General features: G+C 44.2%; 1 protein-coding gene across 4 annotated transcripts in view; it reads left to right on the forward strand.

Annotated features, from left to right (window-relative positions):
• The window catches only part of AKAP7 (A-kinase anchoring protein 7), a 1351667-nt gene that overhangs the window by 619796 nt on the left and 705447 nt on the right, over window positions 1–26424 (forward strand). The gene's annotated exons all lie outside the window — the stretch shown is intronic.

Genomic DNA, 26424 nt, shown 5'->3' on the forward strand with positions numbered 1-26424 from the left:
GTCTCCCGATGGTCAGTGGGGGGGTTGTAGAGGGTGCGTCTCGAGTGTATTGGTGTTGTATTGTGTGAGGGTTGGTCGTCAGTTAGGCGGGAGTTCGGGTTGACGCGGTAGGGAGATTGGGGTAGATGTTTTGGGTGGGGTGAGGGGGTGGCTCAGGGCGTGACGTCTCGTGGTGGGAGGTGTGATTGGGGGAGATGGGAGTCGGGGTAGAGAGGGTTCGGGCATGGTATGGAGGTCTGAGGTGTTCAGTAGTTGAGGGCTTGCGTCAAGTTTCATGGGCGTTTTGTCTTGGGTTGGGTTCTGGGGGGTGTGTTGGGAAGGGGTGGGGTGATTGGACGGGCGGAGATGAAGTTACGCAGCTTGGGGAAGGCGATTTCAAATTGCCGCAGGTTGGAGTCGTTGGGTCGGACCATGACTTTGCCATTTCTGTATATTGTTATGGTGGCGTTGATTCTGAAGGGAGAGGACTTGGAGACAATCAGTATTTGGCCGTGGGGGAATGTTAGTTGTTTTAGTAATTCGCAGGAGGTTAGCTAGGTTATTTCTCCATTTGGCCTAGTGGGTGGTGTAGAATATGAGATCTGTTTTTGTCCTGCCTTTGGAGGGGTTGTGGTAGAGGTCAGCTATGAGTGTTTCAGGGTGTTGCTTGAGTAGTCTGTGTTTAAAGATTTTGGTGGCGTTAGCTGAGAGGTTGGGTGGGTAGGTGATGGAGAAGGAGTGGGGGCCGTGGGGTTTAAGGCTGGTGAGAAGTAGGGGTGTGGGGCTTAATGGGGAGTTCTGGTGGGGTCTTATGTTGGTTGACATCCTGATTAAGGGAGTAGAGAGGAAGGTGAAATACAGGTGGGGGTTCTAGGTTGATGGGTAACTGCAGGGATGGGGGCCACAGGGGGGTTTAACTCTTGTACCAAATGAGCTATGAGATACGTAAACATGCAGTCTTTTGTTTATGTCTACAACTGTTAAATATTCTGCACCTGTCACTTTAAAATGAAAAAATGGTAGAAAAAGGCAAAGTGAAGCTGTGGACCACGTCATGTGATCAAGGCCCTCTGGGGCTGAAATGCGTCATGGCTGACTGCTGCTAAATGGGAAAATAAAAAACTTTGCAAGCACCTATTTGATGGTCCGTGCTCCAGTCTTTGTGGAAGATTCACAACTTGTGAAGTGGAGAGTGCAGGATATATATATATTTATATATATATCAGCTCAGTGGGGAATGTCCATAAAACAAACCGCACTCGGACAACGAGAAGCTTCCCCAAAGCTTTATTGATCGGTATGAGCAGTCGGTATCACCAAAAAAATGTTAGCATCAGTCCGCAGTCCGACGCGTTTCGAGTTGCCTCTTCTTCCAAGGAAATGCAGCCTACGAGCTCTTGGATGGCTCCGCCTCTTATATAGATGCTTCTATCGCCTGCCGGAATCAGCACTCTGTATGAATGGCGTTGCATTGTGGGAGACAGTCAATAATTATAATCCACAAATGGAAGCGCTCGTAAATAATTGCCGATACAAGCTCCGCATGAGCCCCGGTGAACTCGACTGTTCTAATCCTTGCTCGTTGCCCCACAAGACAGAGCCCTTTATTCAGAAGGCCCGTGGCCCCCCGTGCATGGGGTGGTGCAGGTTCAGCGGCAGGACGGCCGCTAAATATATCAGCTCGGTGGGGAATGTACTTAAAGCAAACCGCACTCAGACAACGAGAAGCTTCCCCAAAGCTTTATTGATCGGTATGAGCAGTCGGTATCACCAGAAAAATGTTAGCATCAGTCCGCAGTCCGACGAGTTTCGAGTTGCCTCTTCTTCCAAGGAAATGCAGCCTACGAGCGTTTGGATGGCTCCGCCTCTTATATAGATGCTCTTATCGCCTGCCGGAATCGGCACTCTGTATGAATGGCGTTGCATTGTGGGAGACAGAGTCAATAATTATAATCCACAAATGGAAGCGCTTGTAAATAATTGCCAATACAAGCTCCGCATGAGCCCCGGTGAACTCGACTGTTCTAATCCTTGCTCGTTGCCCCACAAGACAGAGCCCTGTATTCAGAAGGCCCGTGGCACCCCGTGCATGGGGTGGTGCAGGTTCAGCGGCAGGACGGCCTCTAAATATATATTATTAGATAATAAAGTGATTAGATGGCTGGAATCTTCGCTAGACTCACTAATTCCGAAAAAACTTAGGACTAACAAGAGAGACAATCATGGCTTTGAATGGTTCAACTCTAAACTTAGGGAGCAGAAACAAACTTGTAGACGCTTGGAAAGAAGCTGAAGAAAGGATTTCTCTGGGATCATGAAATTGAAGTATAGAGAAGCCATTAAGACCTATAAAGCGGAAATTAGGCTTGCCCAAGCAGAATACTATGAGAAGAAGATTCTCTCTGCCTCCAATTCCCCCCGGGAAATTTTTTAAATCGCCAAAACCCTCCACAAGCCGTTCAAGCCCACCCCGTCTTCTACTGACCCCTCAGGGCGGTGCAATAATTTGGAGCAGTTCTTCTTTAAAAAAATTGATGATATCTATTCTACCTTCCCGCATCCATCAGGACAAGGAGGTGTTCCCCCTCCACAAAGCCTAGTCCAACTGCTAGGCCCAGGAATTGATACTATTCCCCCTATGGATTTGAAAATTCTAAAAGCTCATGTTCTCCAGCTGAAATCCGGATCCCCCAGTGATGTGATTGCCCCTGCTCTCATCAATCAGGTTTTTTACTCCATCGGCTCAGTTATTCTTGACCTCATTAACCTCTCATTATCCACTGGGGTCGTTCCATCGTTATGGAAATGGGCCATGTTTAGAGCCCTTCTATAGAAACCTTCCCTAGACCCGGAAATTTTCGCAAATTATCGGCCTATATCGCTGCTACCAGGGTTTGCCAAAATATGCGAAAAATATGTTAATACTATCCTCTCCGCGTTTCTGGAAGAGAACGATCGCCTGCACCCTTCTCAAACTGGTTTCCGACCTCAGCAAGGCACTGAAACGGCCTTGCTAGCAGTGGTTGAAGAATCAAGGAAAATTCTAGATGCTGGTGGGTCCGTAGCCATCGTGCTATTCGACCTCAGCGCGGCCTTAGATACGGTCAGCCATCATCTCCTGATGGAAAGACTCAGAGAGAGTGGAGTCTCAGGAGTGCTACTTAAATGGTTGGAATCCTTCATCAGAGATAGGTCTTTCCAAGTTTTCGAGAATGACTCCATCTCAGAGAGAATGCCTTTGTGTTGTGGGGTACCTCAGGGATCTTCCCAAAGCCCCACACTTTTTAATGTTTATATGCGACCTCTGGGTGAATTGGTCAAGCCCTTTGGGGTTAAGATCGTCTGATATGCAGACGATACACAGCTTATTGTGTCCCTCAACCAGCTGGATGATAAACAGTTTTGCCTGGCCAACAGCCTGGAGAGAATAGCCACCTGGATGGACAACTCCTTCTTAAAGTTAAATGGTGCGAAAACAGAGTTGATGTTCTTAAGAAACCCACCAATATTAACCCTGGTGTTTTCTGGCCCAAATGCCTAGGTGTTATGCCCACACCTAAAGATTGCATAAAAAGTCTCGGAGTGTGGTTTGATCATAAACTTGATTTCAATGAACAAGCATGCAGAGTGGCAGCTACCTGTTTTAGAATCCTCAAAATGATAAGGAAAATTCTTCCCGTGTTGCCTTTTAGTGCAGGGAAACTGATGGTTCAGGCCCTGATACTGTCTAGACTTGACTATGCTAATGTGCTTTACCTTGGAGCTTTGTGCGCCACCATAAAAAAACTTCAAATGGTGCAAAACTGTGCGGCACGTTCTTTATTGCAGGCCCCTTTTCGGGCATCGGCGAAGCCCCTGATTGTCTCTCTGCCCTGGTTGCCAGTGGCAGAAATAATTCAGTTTAAGGCCCTTTGCATTGCTCACAATGTGATGTCCTTGAGGGCACCTCCGATCCTAAGAACTATCATTACCCCCTACCTTCCCAAGAGAACATTACGCTCAGAAACGAAACGTCTTGCAGTAGTCCCAGGAGTGTATCGAGTCCGGAGCGGGGGTCGGATGTTCTTCACCATCTCAACGAAGAGCTGGAATCAACTTCCAGATAGTATTCGGCTTGAGACCAATCATTCCTCCTTCCGTAAATCTCTGAAGACCCTGCTGTTCCCGTGATGCTCCTTTATCGGTTTGCTGCTTTGTCACTAGCGCTGGGAGGCCTTTGGTAGCCATGCGCTCTACAAGTACTTATTCATTCGTTCATTCATCAGCTCGGTAGGGAATGTCCATAAAGCAAACCGCACTCAGACAACGAGAAACTTCCCCAAAGCTTTATTGCTAGGTATGAGCAGCCGGTATCACCAGAAAAATGTTAGCATCAGGCCGCAGTCCGACGCGTTTTGAGTTGCCTCTTCTTCCAAGGAAATGCAGCCTACGAGCGCTTGGATGGCTCCGCCTCTTATATAGATGCTTCTATCGCCTGCCGGAATCGGCACTCTGTATGAATGGCGTTGCATTGTGGGAGACAGAGTCAATAATTATAATCCCCAAATGGAAGCGCTTGTAAATAATTGCTAATACAAGCTCCGCATGAGCCCCGGTGAACTCGACTGTTCTAATCCTTGCTCATTTCCCCACAAGACAGAGCCCTTTATTCAGAAGGTCCGTGGCCCCCCGTGCCTGGGATGGTGCAGGTTCAGCGGCAGGACGGCCGCTAAATATATCAGCTCGGTGGGGAATGTCCATAAAGCAAACCGCACTCAGACAACGAGAAGCTTCCCCAAAGCTTTATTGATAGGTATGAGCAGTCGGTATCACCAGAAAAATGTTAGCATCAGGCCTGCAAGCTCTTCTTGGCTCTGCAACTGTGGGTATTACAGCTTAGATCATGGAGCCTTTCTTTACTTTAACAAACAAAACAGTCCAGTGCCAGGCCCGCCTCCCTGCGATGCAGGATCCGCTCAGTCTGAAGCTGGGGCCCTGTGGAATCCTGGACGACCACTAATGGTCCAGAGATATCCGTTAGCCTCCTGACACCGGAGAGAGCTTCTTTCTAAATCCGTCCGTTCTGAGGGGATGCCCAAGACTAGCTGTAGGTTCTTCTCGGGCGCTGAAGCCCAGTTAGTCTTTACCAGAGTTTGGAACGTATTTTTCTGCAACTGTCATTCCTTCTCCCCCGGTTCCATTTATTAATGGGAAAGAGACCGCGGTAGTCCGCCTTTAGAATTACCTTTAGTGCTCTTAGCAGCTCCCACAAATTACACGCACGGGGGCACGTCCCAAAACACTCTAGCAGCCAAAGACTACATGGCATACCTGTGTGCTCATTGCGCGCAGACTACCAAAGATTCTTCTCTGGAGAAAATACTCAATGCACATCTTTTTAGAGCAGTCTGTGCACCCACTCGTTAGATAGAGCGCATGCCTCTAAGTGATAAGAGTCAGTGGGCACATTCATTCATTCATATCACTCTTTCAAACAATGTATGCCTCCACGCGATTCCGTTTGCAGTTACACATTACAGGATCATTCATTCATCATTTCACTCTTTCATAGAGCGCATGCTTGTAGGTGAGTCGGTTTGCAGAGTTACAAAATACATAATTCATTAATTTCACTCTTTCAAAGGAGGTATGCCTCTGGGGATAATTCAGTTTGCAAAGTTAATTAGTACAGGTTTATTCATTGATTTCACTATTCCATTCAGTTGCCGCCCGCTTTTGTACATAGGTTCTGTGAACTGCCTCTTTCTCAGGTCAACATTGGATTTGACACAGGGCCGGACTGGGAACCAAAAACGGCCTTGGCAAACTGCTCGGCGGTGGGGGTGCGGGGTTGGGGTGCCACTGAGCTCTATGCCAGGGCCGGTTTTCGGCCGATTTTGTTACAGGGAAACGGCCCTGTAACAAAAACGGCCCCCAGGGCCTAAAACCGGCCCCCACCCATGCGGCCAACCGGGGGATTGCCCTGTGCCCGCTACGGCCAGTCCGGCTTTGATTTGACATCCAGCACGGTGAGAGCGGGCAAGACGTGACCGACACGGACACTGCACACATTTGGCACTCTCTCAGAAAATAGATGAATAAACAAATATTGTGAGGTAACGGAGGGGTGCAAAGGTGAGAATTAAACAAAAAATGGCAACTAGCAATTAGCAATAGTTAAACCTTTTAACGTTTCTTGTTTCAAATCGACTTTAAAAAACGAAAAAAATGTATACGAATATTCAAGGATGCTAAGAGTGTGTGGGCATGCCAGTGGGGGATAATGGACTGCATGGTTAGGCCCTTATAAGGTCCCTAAGGCAAGACCTATTGGCTAAGCCAATGCTTGTTCCATGTGCCATCTCATCCATTCATTTATGTAATCACTTATTCACCAAAACATGTGCTCATTCTTACATTCACCTAGTAACAAACAAACACAAACTAGTCAATCAATAGCGAAGAACTTTAACTTAGAACATTCTTTATGCTTGTTACAAGTTGTTCACAGTAGGTAGTCCTTATAATGGGCAATCCTCCTGAACCTGTCTAGTGCACAATCCTTGCAATGTAGCAGGGAGGTGGCATCATGCGAACAGGGGGAACTGTAAGGACGCCCGGCAAGCCTGCAGTTGGTGGTCTAGCCCACACAGAGTGGGCGTTGAAATAAAAGGCAGTAGCGGAGACTGCGAGGGCAATTACTAGCCAGTTAACGCGTGCAAACAGACCTGGCTCTTGTATGGTTCCTTCTGCCTGCACTCCTCCCTCCCCTCCCGCAACACGTGCTGCTAGGACTCGGGTCCCACATTGGACCGCCTGCTAGGAACACGGCAGACGCGAGCTCACGCTCCTTTGAAGAGCGCATCAAGAGCCGGTGAATGTTCGAAGAATTCAGTGTCTTCTTTGCCAATCTGTGCAAATCTCAGAAAATTAGTCAATTAGAAACATTTTATGAAGTAGATTTATGACTTTAACAAGGATGTATGAGAACTGGACGCATAGTCATTGATTTTTACTGGCATTCTAATATACTTGGACGTATTTAAAGTGTCCATGTGGTTATGTACTTTTGGGAAAATATAAAATACGGAATAAAAAAAAAACATACTGAAAACGACAAAAACGCACATTGAAACTTCACCAAAACTGCGGCGAGAGACATATTTGTTGACAACAAAAGTCCATTTATCCTTAAGTACGGCATAAGGTTCACTTTGATGCTGTACGTTCATCCATAGAAATTTACATCTAATCACCAAAGGTCTTATAATCCTTTTATTGTTTCATCGTAAGGGCTCTAACATAAATATTGTACTATTCAATTCTTGTTCATATCGTTTACAAAGAAAGCGTTGAGGAGAGATGAGCTTTTGTTCAGAAGAAAAAAAATGTATCATGAGTTGCAATTTACAAAATGAACAAAGCAATTTAAAAGAATCCACATGCCTCAGGCATCTAAGAGGCTGCAGGTTTTGAATCCCTTTGATGTGTAAATGGTTTCTTGGCAGTGTCTAAACGGCATCTGTGGCTTTTGGCAGCCTGAATTTTGAAAGCAAATCAATTTATAGAGAAAAACAGTTCAGCAGAAAAAGCTGATGACAAGTGTTAGACCTGGCATCTTTTGGTGTGTTTCTCCTCTTTTTGCTTTCTGACCTCATGAGTTATGACTGTGTTTTTGCTGGTTTAGTGTCTGTGCGAACTATCTCACTGCTGATCAGTGTTAAAGTGCAAGTACTCCTAAGGTAAAATGTGTTATGGATTGCTCTTGATTGGCTATTTGATTTATTGCTAAGTCTCTATTACAGTGCACTAGGTGTTCCCATGGCCTGTAAATCAAATGCTACTAGTGGGCATGCAGCACTGGCTGTGCCACCCACAGAAGTAGCCATGTAAGTGTATCTCAGACCTGCCACTGCAGTGTCTGCATGCAGTTTGTGACTGCCAAGTCGACCTGGCAAGTGCACCCACTTGACAGGCTCCAAACCTTCTCTTTCGTACATGTAAGGCACCCCTCAGGCAGGAGCAAGGTATCCCCATGGGCAGGGTACAGTTTATATAAAAGGTAGGACATGTTCTGGTGTGTGTAACATGCCCTGACAGTGAAATACAGTGTATTTCGTTTTTCACTATTGAAAGGCTATCTGTCCCATTGGATAGAATGGGAGATACTTTGTAACATCTTACAAGTATAACTTCCCATTGGGGCAAGATCGAGAAATGTAGTTTGGGCTCCCTGACCCCAGAATTTAATAACACATCTTTTAGTAAAGATGGTTTTTAAATTATGGGTTTGAAAATGCCACTTTTGAAAGTGAAAGACACAATTTATGGACGGAATGCAGAACAAATCAAAACATTCACCCCCAGTCAAGAGATCTGGGTTAAATCCATCATTCTTTTGCTCACCAATGGATTTAGGCCTAGATCTCTGTACTGGGGTGAATGTATGACGTTGTTCTGCATTCTGTCCATCAATTGTTCTTTTTTTCATTTGTCAACCCGAGTAGGACGGGTATATCGAGACGTGAGTCCCGTGCTCGCCACGCCACTGGAGTCAAGCTATCCAGGCTGATGAGGGGTGAAACCCCGAAACCGGTCCTAAAATGCTTGTTTCCAGTCCAGGGAGGACCTGGCCTGGCAGTTCGGGATGAACTGTTCCTATTGGGCGCAGGGTCAAGGCTGATTTGCATATGGCTGGGTCCAAACTGGAATGGCATGGGGAGCAAAACAACGATAGATTAAGGCCCAGATCTCTGTACCGGGGTGAATGTATGACATTGTTCTGCATTCTGTCCATCAATTGTTCTTTTTAATTTTAGAAAGTGGACATTTACTTGCTAAACCATCCTGTGTGCCTCTGCTGTGTTGTGTATTGACTTCTGGTTTCGGAGTTACAGGGGCTGGGGATGTGTATTTACTGTAGATGGACACTGGGGGGGTTGAGGTGTGTCCTGCCTTTCCTGGATGAGTCAGGGCTGGACTGAATAGACCTGGGCTGGATTTAGAGTAGTGGGAGGAGATTTCCTTCTTCTTAATAGTCTATGTCTGCCTTGCACAATGCTGTCTCCACCTCCTGTCAGGAGGCTGAACCAGAGAGGGCAGAACTTGATTGGACTAAGCGCAGAGACTCTCTACCACAGGAGAACAAAGGAAAATGTGGTGTAAATATTAGGGCTCAGACCCCAGATCTTTAGAACTCTTGTGGATTAAGGAACCTTCCAAGAGTAAGAGCTAGAAAAGCTGTGAGGAGGAACTACCACTTTGCTATGTGCTTTGCTGGGTTGGCCCTCAGAGGCTGCTTCTGTCTTGGGCAGACAAAGGACTGGACTGAACTTTCTGCAACTTCTTTGCTTGAATTTCTTCAAGGGCTTGAGGTAGAGCTTGTCCCCTGTTCAAGATGTCTCAGGAACAGCAAAGACTTCAAGTTCATCTGTTACCCGCACTGGGAACTGTGTGATTTGCGCTGCAACAGAAGAAAAAGCAACCCCTCACGATGCCTCTGCTGACTCCATGTCATGAAGGCGCCACAGAGGGCTCCGCAGAGAGCACCGCCGCACTTCGCACCACAACCCTGGTCTCACCGACGCCGCCGAGCTGCTGCTGTCACTGCGACCTGTGGGCAGCACACTTCGCACCTTCTCGCTTCTCACTGCTGTCCTGGTATCCCCGATGATGCCGCTGTATGCTGACTTCGATACCACTGCCTCCACCGTGGTTCGAGGGCACTGCTCGTAAGTTACACGATGCACCGCAGCCTTGGCCTACCGACGCCAGCGCCATCAACTCCGGTTCGTCACCCGACGACAGCGCTTCAGCAACGACGACGCCACTGCTTGCACCGCATCCTGCTAGCACCGCAACGAGCACCGCCTCACTTTGCACTGCAGCTCTGGTCTCACCGTTGGCGCTGGATGCGTCACTGAGCCACTGCCTGAGGGCACCGCACCGTCATTCACCGAAATCGGCTCCGACTTCAACTGCAAAGAGTTTGATCTGCAACACGTGTGACTTCAAGGGCCCGACGACCCCGGCCCGACTTCCGCAGCCGACGCCTGCTCTTCGGAGCTCAACAAGAGGTCACTGACACCCTGCATTTCTAAAGGTACTGTTTTGCAGGTCTTCCCAACACCGTAGCTGACCTGCGATGCCACGGTCAGCTTGAACTGTTTTGATTTGTTGTTCACGATGCTGTGATAGCCCCTAACGGAGCTATCGACTTCAAGGAACTGCATTTTAAGTCTATTTTCGCCTATTTATATTTCTAAGAACTGTATGGTGGATTTTATTTCATTTTTGGTCTTGTTTTGTACCGATAAAATATTAGATATTTTTCTAAAACTGGTGTGGTGTCCTTTTGTAGTGTTTATACTGTATTACTGTTGGTTATGTACAAATGTTTAGACACTGCCTCTGAGATAAGCCTAAGTGCTTGTGCCAAGCTACCAAGGGGATGAACAAGGGTTATTTTAGAAGTGTATCTCCCTTATCCTGACTAGGAAGAAGGGTCCCTATATGGACAGAGTAACAACCTGCCAACTAGAGGCCCCCATTTCCAACAACAAGAATTTATGCAACATTATTCATGTTATATCAGTGTAATGGGGAACGTAAGCTTTCTCAATATAAAACTTATCAGCTACACAATAAAGGTGAAGCCAGCCTTTTTTTTAAACCTCCTTCAGGGTCCTTTAAAATTCGGCACAAATTCGGACTTTACTGCCCTGTTTAGAGGTCTGGGGTAGAAATGCAACATGAAAACGTTACCATGACATTTTATGTAGTTCTATTTTGTGCAGTTTCTACCACCCTTTTCCTGTTGGTATTAGTGAATGCATTTTTAGGTTTCGCTCAAACAGTGCTTTCTTGCAAAATCTCTTGTATTAAAAAAAAATTAAATGAAGCTTAGAGCCCTACCATTACTTACCTTACTTACCATTAGCTTGCTCCCACTTCACTTTACTTAACACTGTCTGGCTCCCACTTCAGTGCCTCCCCGTCGTCTCTGTTCTCCTCCTGAACTGCATCATGCAGTTGTGCCTGGACCAAGTACTGCTTCTGGTGGCCAGTGTCCTTCCACTACAGGCTCCTGCAGGTACTCTCTGGAACTCTTAATTCACCACAGAGGACAAGATGAATTCAGCACAGCTTTTATTCAAGTCCATCAATTACAGCACCAGGAGACAAATGTTTCCTGAGTTTGAAATATAAAATTCTTACAGAGAGTGTAGACTGTTATACTTTCATAGATCTCACATTGCACGAGGCAAACAATGTGTGTGACATAATAGCATAACATGAATACAGATCACCACAACTTCTTTTCCCCTTCAATCACTATATAACAACACTTTGAATACACTAAAATAACTATTCAGAAAGAAATAAAAACATTTAAAACAAAGATATAATAATAGGTTAAATACACAGTTTGAATACATGAACAACGCAAAACTTGATAAATTAAATGCAATCATCATAAATACGTGTTTACCTATCAAGATTATACATTTGGCATGTCAAAAACATACCAGACAGGTTCATTCTCTAAACCAACATAACAAATCAGATGGATTCATGCCCTAAATCTCGCTGGTTTCCTGATTTCTCTTTTCATTCTGGTTTGATTTTGAGCATTTCCCATCACTCAATTAGGAACTGGTACCCAATCTGACATTTCATTAGACAGACTTCCCTCTGAGCTATCCCTGAAATCTTTGTTATTGACTTTCACTACTCTGGAAAAGTTCCACCATTCATGTCGTTTCACTCTTATAGAACTACGACTAACTGCTTCCACTATTGTAGGGTCCCTAAATCTAGACTGTCCTTTTGATACATGAATTGGTTCTTTAAAGAAAACCCAATCGCCAGTATGAATTTTGTGATCATGAATGCCGACAACATGCTTGCTGTCAAACCATTGCTTCACTTTCCTTTGTGACACTTCAACATTGGGACGTAAATCCCTATCTATTGCCCTCTCATGAATTGAACAAGACTGACACTCAACCATGGAGGAGATATTTTGCACGCAGGTAAACAACCTCTCATAATTTCAAACTGTGTCTTTCCCGTGATGACTTTTGGACTTGTATGATGTGAAAGCAACATACTGTCAACAGCCATTCTCACCTAAATACTGTTCTTAACTGCCCACCGGATACACTTAACCAAGAATTCATTCATCGAGATTCATTTTCAACCAAGATTTCATTTTCAACCAAGATTTCATTTTCAACCAAGATTCATTTTCAAACAACATTCATCAAGATTCATTTTCTCCACTGAACCACTGGCTTAAGGTTAATATAATGTGATTCTTTTATGTATTATACCAGACCTAAAAAATCTTTCAAATCTTTTGAGACAAATTGCACACCGTTATCGGGCACCAATTCTTTTGTAAACCTTCTGGCATTAAAAAAGTGTGTTGAATAATGAAATTACAGTGTTTTTGTTCTGTTCTTGCACAAACTGGACCTCCCACTAACTACTGTAATAGTCAACCAAAACCAGCGTCTATTTGAGCCTGGGCAATAAAGAATTCAAAGACCCAATAAAATCCACAGGCAATTTTGCCATGTTCTTTCGGGAACATTCACAGACTTATCCCTTATTCAGCAAATGACACACTCGCTAACTGTTTGCTCAATGTCATAGTCCATAGTGGGCCACCAATACACCAAATGTATTTTCCTTTTCGGGACGGTCTGCCCCAAGTGGCCCTCATGTCCAGCTTGTACGATCTTGACTCTTAATGACATAGGAGGTATAAATTTGTCTCCCCTCAAATGTATGTTCTCTTTCTCTAATGTCAACTCATCCGCAACTTTGCAGACTTGATGGCAAAGATTTTTCCCTAGGCCACCCCTCAGTGACATGCTTACGAACCATTTTCAAAACGTCATCCTTCTCCAAACAATCCATCCATTCACTTTGGTCAAATGTGCCTTTAATGCATACATCCACAGCAACTATAAGACACTCCTCATCCTCTTCTGTTGTGTCACATTCTGCAGTTGTTAAAGTTGACCTCAACAGATAGTCTGCCCTAATATAAGTGCCACCTGGGATATGTTGAATGTCAAAGTTGTACTGTAGCAGTTTCACACTCAATCTGGCTATCCTGGTTGAAAGATCCCTGATCACATTCCCAGCCAAAATATGAAATGAAATGAAAAGACAATTTATTGAGCGCGATAGCTACCCTTAGGCGTCCTAGCGCTGCAGACATCACGTGCAGGGAAAACAGTTGAAGCTATACAGGTTTATTAAAAACAAGAGTTTTTATAAGGTTACGAAATGGGAGCCAATTAGGCTCTGAACGCAGGTTCAGGGGGAGAGAGTTCCAGAGTTTGGCAACGTTATAAGTAAAAGAGCGGCCACCACATCTGGTTCTTTTTATCCTGGGTACTCTGGCGAGGAGAGAGGATGCTGATCTAAGCTGTCTGTTAGGATATCAACTAACTTTTTGTGATCAATCAGAAGCAAAAATGTTCTTCCCCAAACAAAATTCTTGAGCTCCTTAACTGCCCAACAACAAGCCAGTAACCCTTTTCTGATCACTAAAAACATTTTTTCATTATCCCTTAAAGCCCAGGACACAAAACCAACCAACCATTCTCTCAACCTGGTGAACTACCCCAAGACCACTGTTACTTGTGTCAACTGTGATCAAATATTAATTTAAAGGTGCATATGGTGCCAATATCCTTGCAGACCCTATCTCTTCTTTCAACTTGACAAAATCTGCCTAGCAGGTCTCATTCTAGTGAAAAACTTTGTTCTTTTATAGTAATTCTCTCAGATCTTCTTGTTTTATTTGCAAACCTTTTAAAGAATTATGCGTACAATTCACAAACTCCCAATACGGATGTGACTTATACTTTATTGCCAGGTACTGGAGTATTAGTGAGGGCATCCTCTAATCCTTGATGTGGTTCTACTCTGTGCTGGGAAATTACATTACCTAAATACTCAATACTTACTTTAGCAAACTTACACTTCTTTAAATTTGCCACTACCAGAATTCCGTCTTGGAATGGGACCACCTCACTGATAACTTTCAACACTTATTTCATGATGCACTGGAATACTGAGGCAGCAGGTGCCAAACTGAAAGGCATTCTTTTAAATTGAAAGTGCCTACAGGAGAAACAAAAGCAGTGAGATGTCTGCAGGATTGTTCCCATACCACCTGGTGGTTGGCGGATGCCAAGTCGATCCTGCTAAAAATATTTGCCCCTGCAAACTAGTCAAAATATCATCAATTTGTGGTAACGGATAAGTATCTACCCAGATGTTTTTGTTCAAATTGCGTAGATCAATGCAAACTCTCAAGTCACCTGTTTTTGTCCTGGCAATAACCAACGGAGATAACCATACCGAAGATTCTACAAGTTCAATGACCCCTTCAATAAACATATTTTCAAGAATATTCGCTAAATCTTCCCTGATGCTAAAAGGCACATTTCTCAACTTATGTTTGACTGGTACCCCATTCTCCTAAACTTTTCTTTTGTGCTGAAAACCCCTGATCCTCCCCAAACTCCGTTCAAAAACGTTCAGAAATGTATCAATCCATGTTGTTTATGTCTGTATCATTCTCTTTTAATAAGAAACCTGGAATTAATGTCACACCAAATAATCCCTAGTGATACCAGCCCAATATGTTGACACCTTTCTTTGCGACAAAGACTTAGTCATAAATAACCTTCTCCTCAAACTGCAATGTGGTCTCAAAATACCCTAACAACTCAATCCCTTTTCCATCACATGAAACAAGACATCTGTCTTGCACTAGTAATTTTCTGTCTGTGCATGTATTCTTGAATAAAACCTCTGTGATGATTGTAATTTCGGCTCCCGAATCAACTAATAGTTTCAAAACTTTGCCATCTACCCAAATGTCTGTGTACGGATCACTACATACAGAATTGTCTTCATCCCTTATTACTAACACTAGATCCTTTGGCTTACCCAATAACTCAACAGTATCAACACTGCTGCCACAATCATATGAAGCATTCAGTCTGTTTTGGATTGGCATACTTTGTCAAAATGGCCAATTTTCCAGCAGTCCTTGCACGCAGCATCCTTAGCAGGACAAGGACGACCCATGGAAGAATGTTGAGGAAACCCACATCTGAAACATATATTTTTCTGTTTGGAAAACTGATTTATGTCTCCTTTTGTGAATTCATATTCTTTCTTTTGAAATGCAGACTTTGCGTTGGTTTGAGCACCCGTACCATTGTTAGCAACCACATACACCCAACACTTTCTTTATCAGTTCTCTTGAAGCCTTATGAGATATGTTAGACCTGGCACAATTGGCGTGGGTCTCCCTTCCATTTTTTACTGTTGCCTCTGATATTTTGCGGGTTTTAGATGCTTTGGGCACTGTGCCACTGCTATTCAGTGCCACAGTGCAAGTGCTCCCTATGTTAAATTGATGTATGGATTAGTGACTCCATGATTGGCTTATTTGGTTTACTTGTCAGACCCTAGTACTGTGCACTGCGTGTGCCCAGGGCTTGTAAATCAAATGCTGCTGGTGGGCTTGCAGCACTGATTGTGCCACCCACCGTAGCAACTTGTAAAGTATGTCTCAGGCCTGCCATTGCAGAGCCTGTGTGCGGTCTGGAACTGCCATGTTGACTTGGCAAGTGCACCCACTTGCCAGTCCCCAAACCTTCCCTTTTCCACATATCAGACACCACTACGGTAGACCCAAGGGCAGGGTGCATTGTAGGTAAAAGGTAGGACATGCCCTGATGTGTGTGGCATGTCCTAATAATGAATTACAGCCATTTTCATTTTTCACTATTGCAAGGCTACCTGCTCCCATAGGCCAGAATGGACAGTTTGATTCTAACAACTTATAATCATAACTTACCAAGGGAACATGGTAGGAAAATGTATTTAGTATGTCTGAACTCAGAATGATAAAATACATCATTTAATGCAGTTGGTTTTAACATTCTCTGTTTGAAAATACCACTTTTAGAAAGTAGGTATTTTCTTGCCTAACTATCCATGCTAGGTTGTGTATTCCATGTCTGGTTTCTGAGTGACATGGGCTCCAGGAGACAGGGTGAGTCAGCACAAGGCTGAATAGGCCTATCTGCATGAGGTGTGGTGGGAGGAGTAGCACCTGGGCCTCAATAGGGCTGCGCCTGCCTTCCACAATGCTGGCTCCACCTCCTGTGGTGTGTCTGAAGACCCTGGCCCACACTGACAAAGGAAGAGGGTGTATACAGGCAGGATGCTCCCAGAACTGGTTTGGACTAGGTACAGACACTCTCTGCCTTCAGAGACAAAGGATTTTGGTGTATAAAAAGGGGAACCCAGACCCCAGAATTTTAGATCACTTCTGGGAATCAAGACAAACCTTTGCTGAGGAGAAGAACCGGGAAACTGAGGGAGGAGACTACCCCTATGCTGCGAGTTGGTGAGGTTGGCCTGCAGTGGTTGCTTCATTGCCAAAGAGAGGAGAAAAAAGGACTGAGTTTGCTTTCATTATCTTGAAGAAGAATCTCCAAGGGCTTGAAACATTGAGCTTGCCTCCTGCCTGAAGTCTCAGGGATACAAGACTTCACCCCTTCTGTTTGCCTGCATCTAGAACTGCGGTTTTAGCTGTTACAGAAGGAAATTGCAACACGGATGCCTGTGAGCGGCATCGTAATCTGCACTAAAGCCGTGAGCGAGACTCCCGCTTACATAGTAGACCCGATGCCGGCCGCTGTGACACAGAGACGCCAGAGAGCGACGCCGTAACCTGCCCGAAGTCGTGAGCTGTGGGCCCGACGCCTGCTGCTGTGCCACATCACCTCCGAAGCCGACATCGTCATCGCGGAGCCGATCCTCGATGTGGGTGACCAAGAATCCATCGACATCGCGACATCGTAAGGAACCGTGGTTTCGGCGCCATCGTGACGTCACCTCCCCGACACTGTAGGGAACCGTCGTCTCACCTCCCCTGCAGTAAGGAACCGAGTCTACAGCTCCCCTGGGGTCGTAAGGAACCGACGCCGCGCAGCGCCAACGAAGCCGCACCTCCCCGACGCCGTGAGCTGTCTTTGTTTGTTATCGCTTTTCCAAGGTACTGTTCATTGGGGATCTGTTTGACTCCGGGTCCGACGCCACGCACCTCGCGGTTGGCGCCGTACTTTGGGATTCCTTCTGTCATGACGTCGTAGTAACTCCAGGTGGAGTTATTTGTTGCTAGAGACTGCATTTAAGTGAATAACCTATTTTTCGGCATATTTTTAGTACTGTATTGTGAATTTTTTTTGTCGTTTGGGTCTTGAGTTAAGTCTATATAAAAATACTTATTTTTATAACACAACCTGTGTGGTGTCCATCTGTAGTGTTGTCACTGTATTACTGTATGTGTTCACAAATGCTTTACACACTGCCTCTGAGATAAGCCTGCCTGCCCGTGCCAAGCTAACAAGGGGTTGAGCAGGGGTTATTTTAGGAATGTAGCCTCTTACCCTGACTAGACGTAAGGGTCCCTATTTGGACAAAGGTGCAAACCATTGCCAACTAGAGACCCCAAATCTAACAAGATATCTCTATACGTTTTACAATATCAATTGTTTCTGCTAACGTTGTTGCTCTCTTTGTGTCATCGCCAGGGAAAACAAGCTACACTTTGCTGTAGTTCCTCTAAGTGGTTAATAAAGCTTACTGGAATAAAGCGCTACAGACCTCCAATAATCCCATATAGTCTTTAATTCAAATCGCATGTTCACCATCAAAAGCATCTCATGCTGAAATGCGATGACCCTTCACCCTGATAATCACCCAACACAACTCCCAATGTCACAGACCACTTTAAATAGACAAGCATTGGCAAAAGCAATAGGTTTTGCCTATTCAAAATCTATTGGCCGTATCAATGTTTTTTACATGTTGCACAGCAGTTGAGCTGCTGTGCAACATGGCTCAAAGTAAACAAGCATTGGAAATGTATCTGTTTCGTCTGTGTAATGAATAAATAACTATTTTCATCAATAATCGTCCGGTAGAAGGAAAGAGCTCCCTGACAGATAACACAGGAGCAGAGAAGATTTGGCTCAGCGGTCAGAGCTGCTGGCTTGAGAGCTGGGGATCCCAGTTTAAGTCTTGGCGGTGCTTCACAACATCCGTGATTCCATGCAAATCACTTAATCTCTCCAGATGATAAATTGTTTGATAAATATGCTGCAATAGTAAAAGGCAAAACTTTATGAAAATATAGGGGCATATGCATCAAGCCTGCATTTTGTGATTCACAAATAGTGATTTGTACCGATTCGCTATTTGGGAATCGCAAAATGCAAGGCATGTCGGAATCGCAATTTTTTTTTTATTCCTTATCATTACCCAATAGAAATTCGGAAATTGAGAATCGCTATTAGGTAATGTGACTCCATTAATTCCTCTGAGTCTACAGGCCCATATGAATGAATGGTATTGCATTCGCTAATTGCGATTACCACATTGGTAATCGCAAATAGCGAATTCAAATCCAAGGGTGCCCAGGGGCCTGAGGCCCCCCTGAAGCACCCCACAAAAAAATGTAAGTGTGCACATGTAAAGCACACACATGCTCTAAGGATACACATATTACCATTTACTTGAAGTTGATGGTAATTAGCATTTCCTAAATGCACAGTTTGCATTTCTAAATGCACAGTTTGCATTTAGGAAAGGCTACATGCATCAGCATTAGGGAATCGCAAATTTTAATTCTCTAAATGCATTTGCAATTAAGGTAATCGCAAATAATTGCGATTACCTAAATTGCGAATGACAAAACCTACATGCATAGGAAAATGCCTTTTTCCATTCGCAAACGGCCGATTCTTTGCGAACAGGAAAAGTCTTGATGCATTTGACCCATAGTTCCACCAAAGCGGATATTAACAGTATTTTGGCAGCGGGAAACTGATAAAAGAAGCAAACAAGTACCAAGCATTTGTAAATGTAGGAAAATATACTACAGCCAATAGAAACGGAGGAAAGGTAAGTGTCACACACAGGAACTAGTGCGAAGCCAGGAAAGAGAGGAGGCTGGATGTAAGTCCCTTTTAAGTTTATATTAAAAACAATACAGTTTTCAAGCCACGCAAGTGCTGTGCAGGCGAAACCTAAAAAGAAAATCACTACGAGGCGGTCAATGCTCGCCGCGTCATAGCTCTTTTTTGTTTTGTACAAAACCAAACGAGATAAAACATGTCAGAGGTCGGCTTCAGATGTAGATTCAATGCACCATAGGAGCACTCAGAACCAGACACAACATGCCAGGGAGGGCCGCAACGATTGGGCATAGTAATCGAGAAGCAGCCTTCACATCTGAGCACAATACCAGAGGTGGCTTCTCAAGTGACACACTATCAGAATGGTTTACAGAACGGTAAACATAATTGTAATAACAGGTTTCAAACATGCCACAAAACCTGTATCATTCAATAAGAACTTTATAGTATATTTTTTTTGAGACAGATACCCGGAAATGGTGAGAATTTGTTAGCTCCTTTTCACTTAACTCAAGTTCTTTATTGATATGTTGCAGGGTGGCTGGGCCTTAAAGACATTTCTTCGCTCCCTCAGCTGATCCCACTGGTTCACCTCTTCAAGTCCTGGTGGGTTGGGACGGCTTCAGGCTTATGGGGTCATATGATCAAACATTATGTGACACCTGTGGAGCAGTGGACTGCAAAAGCGACTTCTAGGCCTGTAGCGCCTTGGACCGACAGAGGTGTTCAGTGGCAGCGGTGAGGGATCATTTGCCCCTTACCCTAGAGGACACTCTACCCAATTAATCTAGGTGACAGTACCCTCCAGTAACACCATTTTCTATCTCCATGGGGTGGTAAAAGTCTGAAATGAGCAAGCACACATTCACAGAATATCTTGCCCAAAACAAAACGTAGTTCCATTCCACCAATAAAAAGTCTCCAAGCCAGATTAAGTGAAAATACTTATCCTTGTCTTCCTGTGAACCCAACCTTCAGAGAACAGGAATAATCTAAGGTACTCCCAGGGAGACCCTGAAATCAGCACTGCTCATAGGCGCCTATTTTTCTGCGTGTCTGTTTGTCATGCGCCTACAAGTGACATGTGCCAGCCTCTTATGTGACGATCTCTTGCAAACAGAAAAGCGGTGCCATGTTAGTAACTCCAGCCCTGTTTTCCATTGGATTTGGGCCCATGTAGTTTTATGTTTACAATGAAAATATCACAACTAAATGTAGCAGAAAGCATTAGAAATATAGGATTGAGTGAACTACTCACATATAACAAGGGACATCTGTATCGGTTCTAGTGAGCGTACGTACTTCTTTAGGCCCCGGACTCCTGCTTGTTTTGAACAGTGAAACAAATCACATCTGACATTTATTTACAGCATACGTCATATGTAGATCTCAGCGTGCGCCCTAATATATAAATGTGCGGGTTTCTCGTTCGTTCGTAATTATTGAGATCTTGGAAAGTCTGTGAAAACCAGCTATTGTAATAAAGATGATTCATCCAGTCACTTTATCCATTGATTCGTCTTTATTTTCGTTAAATTATCGAGGGCTTAAACGCTGTTCCTTTCTACATGTTTACTATGAACTTATTTAGCTGCATAGCTGTAGTGTTACATGTGTTCTGAAAATGCTCTCCAGTTTAGTGAAAAAGAGATCCGTTTATCTGCATCAGGGGTCAAAATAAAACATAGTATTAGAAACGTGATCACTTTTTGCCATTTTCACTGCAATATGCACAACATTCTTATATAGAATAAATACAATATTTCATAAACTTTTGTAAGCAACTCATTTTGATTTTGTCTCAGCCCCTCTAGATGTTGCGCCACTGAAAAGTATTTGTAGCTGCGTCTACCTTTAAACATCAGCTAACCATGAACTAACGCATAAAGATAAGAATTGAGTAAAGTGGAGTCTCCAAATGGGAAGCTTAGGATAATTTCCCTGGGGAACTGAAGAGCAATTTGGTTGGCTGAAACAAATCTCGCAAAGAGAATCGGCTTTAGACACTTGAAAAGTATGAATGGCTAAAGTATTATTGTGCGGAGGTGCAATGACGCATCCAATTTGCTTTTGTGCCATATGCAACACTTGGCTCAGCAGAATGCCTACACGCCCATTCTAGGCTCCAGAATTTGTGATATCGTGACGTCTTCCACTTCCAAGCAAGTTAATGGGAAAATAAAAGCTCGTTCATTTCTGCTTATAAATCTCCCTGTCATGCGTCTCTAGGTCTTGTCATTTTAGCTGAGATGCACCCTTTGAGATGAGACACCTGTTCCCAACAGTCCGGCTTTGCCCTAAAATAAGCACCGAACCAAAAAAAAGTGGGCTGGAAGGACGCACAAGCAAAGGAGAATCACATGGCTGGCCACACTGCTGAGGAGATGCCCACACACATAGCTTGGAATCTCCAACCATGTTCATTGGAAAGTTCCCACCTAACGACTTCAAGGAAGACTTCACCCATAAAGGAGTCGGAATTTACCATTTGAGACCCCACTTCCTAGAGGAATGGATTTTCCAAACATAGAGTGTAGCCTGCCAGCAATACAGTCCACGGACAAAGGAGATCACCCTCAGCAGAATTCCTTACTTGCTCCATCCAAACAGTGAAGTATAACTAAGTAGTGTGCTCACAGGGACCTCTCACTGAACAAGTGTTTCTAAGCCGCAGAAAACCACCACCATCATCATCATGGTATTTGTAGAGCATTGCACTGGTGACAAGAGGCAACACAGTATTGTGGCTGATAAAATCTTTCTAAAACAATACATTTTTCAGGGCTTTCCTGAGCATGAGTGTGTCATTGTTTGTTGGGCAGTGCATTCTATAGCGTTGTGACCTGGGCTAATATCCTGAATACAATATAACAAAAGAGAGAGAAAGGGATTTCACAACTAAGTTGTAAGGGGTACTCCCAGTCCCCTGAGGTACACAAAATAAACAAAGAAGGGGGTATCCTTAAATGAGAGAAGGTAAAGACCTTCTGTCTGTTAGAGAGTTCTCAGAGAAGTAAAAAGAGAAAATATTTCTTTTTTATGAAACCCCTCACTCACCAACCTGGTTGGTGACATGCTTCATCATCGGGGTCCACCCGAGCAGTCGAATACCACTCGGGTGTGCTTCCACGCCTGATTACAGCGGAGCAGGTTTGTTATTATATCAGTACGTGTAAGTGACGTGTGTGAGTGAGTGAAATAAAGTTAAAAGTAATCCTACTGTACTCCCTAACAAATTTAATATGGAGCAGCAGGGTCACGATTAAAAAAGTGGTGAAGTGTAATACTAATGTAGGTTTAATTTGACCTAAAGTATTATCCAAATATTGACGGTCTACATGTTTCAACCTTAGAGTATAATCACAGGTTTTCGTCAGGACCTATCGACACACCGGGCGGTCTACACGCACTAAGGTGCATCCAACCCTGGAGCGTCTGTGTGCCACCTACATATACTTGCGAAGGTGGTAAAAAGGGTTCAAGGAGTCCTCTGTGTACAGATGAACCTGAAAAAAGCACATACAGTTCTGGGCAATCAGAAAATGATCCATTTAGAATTAGAATGAACAGTGCCCATTTCCGTGTGAACTCTCATTTGTGCGCATATAATCACCTCATTCTGAGTTATGCGCCCCATGTAATTACCATTGGTTGTTGGAACCGAGCATTCGTTCCATATTATGCGAGATTAGCATCAACCCACTAAATCATTGTGGAAATCGTGGGTGTCTTACGGCTACACAGCAATTGTGAGTATACTTGATGTGTGATTCTATAGAGCGGACAAAGACGCACGTGAAAAAAACTCTATTTGTGACATGCGTGCGCTAAGGAAATTATTTAAAAACAGAACACGGTGGAAAAAGGAAACGACTCAAGACTCACTCGCGATTCTTACTCGAATCGTGTCATGGGCTCATAAGGGAGACAGACGGTGCTGCATTACTGTTGGACAAGAAACACAAAACACGGGCGGCAATGGTCAGAACACTTAACTCTAAGTGCCTCACGTGTGCGTGGCCACCAGCTCTTCCCTACATACTCTTACCTCAGCTCACCGACTGCCTGCCACAAACCTGCTGTGCTTCCCCCAGGCGCCCGGATGTTACTGAATGGGCAGCAAGGCTTCAACTAAATAATCCTCACTTCCTGGTCACATGACTAGTGGGCGTGGCCTGGAGTGAGGAGACAATTTTTAAAGCGACAGGTCGATTTCTGCCGGTGAATGGCTAGTCATAGGTGAGAAAATAAAGGGAGTCAAGAGTGATTATTAAACATATATTTACATGGAATAGGACCTTCCACACTCCAGGTTGACGAACACACCATCCTCGTCAGCCTGGATATTGAAAGTCTCTACACCAGCATCCCTCAGGATGCGACCCTAAACGTGCTTGAGCAGTCACTCGAGAACTCAGAATGGTCCCATAGAACCCCCAAGGGGTTTATCATCGACTGCGCCACTCTAGCCCTGAAACGGAATTTTTTTGAGTTCGAGGGTACCCTGTATTTACAAACGGGCGGTACTTCTATGGGTAGTACCTTCGCTCCTAGTGTGGCAGGACTCTATGTCTACGACTTTGAGAAGAAGTTCATCCTGACCACATCCAACCCCTTCTCTAGAAACATAACACTATGGCGCAGGTACATCGACGATGTACTCCTAGTATGGAATGGACCCCAGAATGTTCTCAATGAATTTTTCTTATGGATAAATACCTGCGATGACCATCTCAGATTTACTCACTGTAGTGACACCCAGTCCTTAGTCTTTCTGGACGTTGTGATCACTATAGAGAACGGGGCCCTTGAAACCCGCACACACTACAAACCGACTGCGAAAAACAATTTACTTAGGTTTGATAGCTTCCACCCTAGGCCCCTCAGGGAAAACCTCCCTTTCGGACAATACCTCAGAATTAGGAGAAACTGTAGCAAGAGCTCTGACTTCCGCTCCCAAGCTAATGACCTGTCACTCAAATTGTCAGACAGAGGATATCCCGAAAAGGTATTGGCAACTTGCAAAAAACGGGCTGCTAATCAGAACCGTGAGGCACTGTTGGAACCCAATCTGAAACAAGTGACGGACACGCCTCTTACGTGCGTCACCACATACAGTACTATCTCGAACCAGGTCACAAGGACAATCAACAAACACTGGAACATCCTGAATACAGGCAATCTAAAATGGGAAAAACCCTTGTTCTCTTTCAAGAGAGCAAGGAGTATTAAAGATGCATTGGTACACACCAGACCAAAACAACCAGAAACACCAACAAGATGTACTATCCTTAATTCATGGGGACTACCTAACATTACAGGTCATTTTCCATGCGGTGACTGTAGCGTGTGCCATCTCACCACAGCCACAAAAACACTATCCCTAGAACCTGGCAGAGAATGGTCACAAAGAAAACATACAAACTGTAACACCACTAATGCAGTATATTTAATTACCTGCCCGTGTGAACTTCGTTACATAGGGATGACAACAAGGAAAGTGAAGCAGAGGATCTGTGAGCACAGGAGCACTATTAGATGCAAAAAACAAACCACGCGTCTAACAGAACACTTTCTTCAACACAATCACACACCCAACGATATGCGTTGGACGATAATTGAAACTGTGACTGGTACTAACACACAGAAATTTCTGTATGAAAAAGAACAACGCTGGATACACAGATTGTCCACCCACAAACATGGTATGAACGATTGCATACCTTGGAACTCTGTGCTGAACAAATAACCTCATTGTGCCTTGTAATTTTAACTGAATTACTGTTTTCCTCTCTGTAGCATTCCTCCTACGTGTGGAAGGTCCTATTCCATGTAAATATATGTTTAATAATCACTCTTGACTCCCTTTATTTTCTCACCTATGACTAGCCATTCACCGGCAGAAATCGACCTGTCGCTTTAAAAATTGTCTCCTCACTCCAGGCCACGCCCACTAGTCATGTGACCAGGAAGTGAGGAGTATTTAGTTGAAGCCTTGCTGCCCATTCAGTAACATCCGGGCGCCTGGGGGAAGCACAGCAGGTTTGTGGCAGGCAGTCGGTGAGCTGAGGTAAGAGTATGTAGGGAAGAGCTGGTGGCCACGCACACGTGAGGCACTTAGAGTTAAGTGTTCTGACCATTGCCGCCCGTGTTTTGTGTTTCTTGTCCAACAGTAATGCAGCACCGTCTGTCTCCCTTATGAGCCCATGACACGATTCGAGTAAGAATCGCGAGTGAGTCTTGAGTCGTTTCCTTTTTCCACCGTGTTCTGTTTTAAATAATTTCCTTAGCGCACGCATGTCACAAATAGAGTTTTTTTCACGTGCGTCTTTGTCCGCTCTATAGAATCACACATCAAGTATACTCACAATTGCTGTGTAGCCGTAAGACACCCACGATTTCCACAATGATTTAGTGGGTTGATGCTAATCTCGCATAATATGGAACGAATGCTCGGTTCCAACAACCAATGGTAATTACATGGGGCGCATAACTCAGAATGAGGTGATTATATGCGCACAAATGAGAGTTCACACGGAAATGGGCACTGTTCATTCTAATTCTAAATGGATCATTTTCTGATTGCCCAGAACTGTATGTGCTTTTTTCAGGTTCATCTGTACACAGAGGACTCCTTGAACCCTTTTTACCACCTTCGCAAGTATATGTAGGTGGCACACAGACGCTCCAGGGTTGGATGCACCTTAGTGCGTGTAGACCGCCCGGTGTGTCGATAGGTCCTGACGAAAACCTGTGATTATACTCTAAGGTTGAAACATGTAGACCGTCAATATTTGGATAATACTTTAGGTCAAATTAAACCTACATTAGTATTACACTTCACCACTTTTTTAATCGTGACCCTGCTGCTCCATATTAAATTTGTTAGGGAGTACAGTAGGATTACTTTTAACTTTATTTCACTCACTCACACACGTCACTTACACGTACTGATATAATAACAAACCTGCTCCGCTGTAATCAGGCGTGGAAGCACACCCGAGTGGTATTCGACTGCTCGGGTGGACCCCGATGATGAAGCATGTCACCAACCAGGTTGGTGAGTGAGGGGTTTCATAAAAAAGAAATATTTTCTCTTTTTACTTCTCTGAGAACTCTCTAACAGACAGAAGGTCTTTACCTTCTCTCATTTAAGGATACCCCCTTCTTTGTTTATTTTTTTTTCTAATATCCTGAATACCACTTTTCGCCGAAAAACCCATGAGCTGTGCTTGCAAAACCGGTGTTGTTTTTAAAAAAGATTCTTGCCCCATCATAGCGCTTTTATTTTCTTTAAGCCATGTTGCACAGCAGTTCAACTCCAGTACAACATGTAAAAACACATTGACAAAGTAAATAGATTTCCCAATGGCGAAACGTATTGGCTTTGCCAATGCTTGTTTCATGGGGTGATGTTAATTCACAGATTTAATAACAG

This window comes from Triturus cristatus, chromosome 6, assembly GCF_964204655.1.
Source record: "Triturus cristatus chromosome 6, aTriCri1.1, whole genome shotgun sequence".
NCBI classification, from domain to species: domain Eukaryota; kingdom Metazoa; phylum Chordata; class Amphibia; order Caudata; family Salamandridae; genus Triturus; species Triturus cristatus.